This window comes from Ostrea edulis, chromosome 1 (assembly GCF_947568905.1).
Source record: "Ostrea edulis chromosome 1, xbOstEdul1.1, whole genome shotgun sequence".
Classification (NCBI taxonomy): domain Eukaryota; kingdom Metazoa; phylum Mollusca; class Bivalvia; order Ostreida; family Ostreidae; genus Ostrea; species Ostrea edulis.
This window is the reverse complement of record NC_079164.1, coordinates 85,043,326-85,045,825: the sequence shown is the minus strand read 5'-3', so window position 1 is coordinate 85,045,825 and position 2,500 is coordinate 85,043,326. Positions and strand designations below refer to the sequence as shown.

Genomic DNA, 2,500 nt, shown 5'->3' with positions numbered 1-2,500 from the left:
TTATGGGTCTGCAGACACTAAGTTGATTGGTTTTTTTAATTTTGTAAATGAAAAACATATGTAAAACTAAATAGCAATATATACTAAATTCAGTGCTGTGGACATTTTAACACAAAAGTTTATTTTATGAATTTTATGTTTACTTTATAATTGTTTATCACTTACTTAAAATTTGTATGTTTTACATTTAACTTGACTTATGTATTGATTGTCTCTCTTGGCAGAGGTTGAAAATTGAAGAGTAGAAAACATTTTTTTCAGTATTGTTTCATCTGTCTGAAATCCCAGAGTCAGAAGTTTTATTGAGACCCTATGCTTAAGTTAGAAAGTTACTAAGGTCACAAAACATCCCCACCCCTTTTAAATATTTTCTGGATCCACTACTGATTAAATTGTTGCTTATGTAGAATATGAAAGAGGATTGAAAAAAGGCTTTAGAAGAATACGGCCAAAAAAAATTAACCAGTAGTTTCTCAGGCCTGTCACATTCATTCAAAAGGTACCGCATGGATGATTTTTTTTTCAATTTAAATTTGTTTATGTAAATGAGGTAACTTTTGTTATACTGTAGATATTTATGTAAACCTAGGTTTTATCAAGATTATGTAAAGTATCTTTTGTATAAATAATTAATGAATGCAAACTCAAATTGTGCAAGTGTGTAAGAATAATAGAATGCATTTAATAGTAAGTAATGTCTGGAGCTATCTTTTCTTTTTTCCATGGCTTATTCCATACATCAGAAAGAAAAGGTAACTCATTCTACAATCAACGTTGAAAAGAAAAATACCTGCCTGCCTCATCAATATTTGAAATTTTTGGCCTGAGAAAAACTATTATTAGTTATCTTTGCCTCAGATACTAGGTTGCATATGTGTTACAGTATTTGAAGAATAGCTGTGTTCATTAATAACTTCCATGTATCAACAGTATAGAATATACTTAGTGCATGTCATTTGTATTCCAAATACTCTATGTATCCCATCAATAGAATATAACATGCAATATGATGTATATTTTAATACATATCTGTATATTTTTTCTCTTCTTTTAAATGTATAAATGATCATTTTGATTCATAACATTTTTATACCAACATTGGAGTTAAAAGTAATTTTTATTATCTGAAAAAAAAAAATCATTTATTGTGTGTAGCTATTCTCTGGTCAAATGTCAACATTCCTGAATACCTAGCAGCATACTTTAGTTTGAAGGTACAATGCAGGAATTTGATGTACCATGTACAAGTGTAATGTGGTAGAGACGGGCAGTGTTTTTATTACCTCTGCACCAGATTCAGACCTTCGGGATGCCTTTTTTTTATCGCCATTGTCATATAAAATAAAACCATTATGTAACCATCCCTAGTTGTGGTAGTTAGTGTTGTCAGTGACAAAGATGAAATCACTTCCTTTTTAGTGCAACTGAACTGAAAGTTCAAGTGAGCTATTCTGATTGCCATTTGTCTGTCGTCTGTCCATTTGTCATCTCTACATAAACTTTTCACATTTTCATCTTCTCCAGAACCACTGGGCCAATTTCAATCAAACTTGGTACAAGTCATCCTTTGGTGAAAGGGATTTATTCAAGTGAAGTACTATGTCCCCTTCAAAGAGGAGATAATCTTGAAAATGTAAAAATAGGGTGGGGTCATTTAAAAATCTTCTCAAAAACCATTTGGCCAGAAAAGTTCAAATTTACGTGGAAGCTTCCTGACATAGTGCAGAAATTATGGCTTCCAGGGATAGGATGGAGGCACAATAGGGAATCAAAGTTTTATATGCGAATATATAAGAAAAGAATCTTCTCAAAAACCACTGGGATAGACAAAGTAAAATTTACATGTCAGCTTTCTGACATTGTGCAGATTCAAGTTTGTTAAAATCATGGCCCCAGGGGGTAGGGTGTGGCCACAATAGGGGATCATAGTTTTACATGTGAATGTATAGGGAAAATCTAAGTCTTCTCAAGAACCGATGCCCAATACAAGTTCAAATTTACATAGCAGCTTCCTGACATAGAGCAGATTCAAGTTTGTTAAATTTATAGCCCCCAGGGGTAGGTTAGGGCCACAAAAGGGAATCAAAGTTTTACATGCAAAAATACATGTATAGGGAAAATCTTTAAACATGGACCAGTGTGACTTGGGGTGAGTGATGTAACCATTGGGCCCCTTGTATATAGATTTCTTTCATGGTATATCATAATCCATGACCTTGTGACTTTTGGTCTCATCCAGAGCAGCAGGATCATGTTGGTCATTTGTTTTGAGACATCTCTGTGTTGTGTGAATTCATTTTCAGTTATGTTGTGATCCTTTGGGGCAACAATATGTGGTCAAAATTTTTAGGTCACCTGAGTTGCAATTGGTTGTGGTGCGTTAACAATCGAATATTTTTAACTTCTTCTGGATAACTAATATTTTCAAATTTGGTATGACATTGGGACAAGGGGGACATAAATTGTAAATTCAGGACTCCAGGGGCCTTAGGGTTGGAGC

The 2,500-nt window shown here is 33.5% G+C and overlaps 1 protein-coding gene across 2 annotated transcripts in view; it reads left to right on the top strand.

The window, feature by feature from the left end:
* Positions 1-1,363, top strand: part of LOC125677311 (uncharacterized) — a 13,537-nt gene extending 12,174 nt beyond the window's left edge. For both annotated transcript variants that reach the window (XM_056164022.1, XM_048915322.1), the window contains exon 5: positions 1-1,363. This exon is cut by the window's left edge and continues 201 nt beyond it. The gene's annotated coding sequence lies outside the window, so the exon portion shown is untranslated.
* The last annotated feature ends 1,137 nt before the right edge of the window (positions 1,364-2,500 follow it).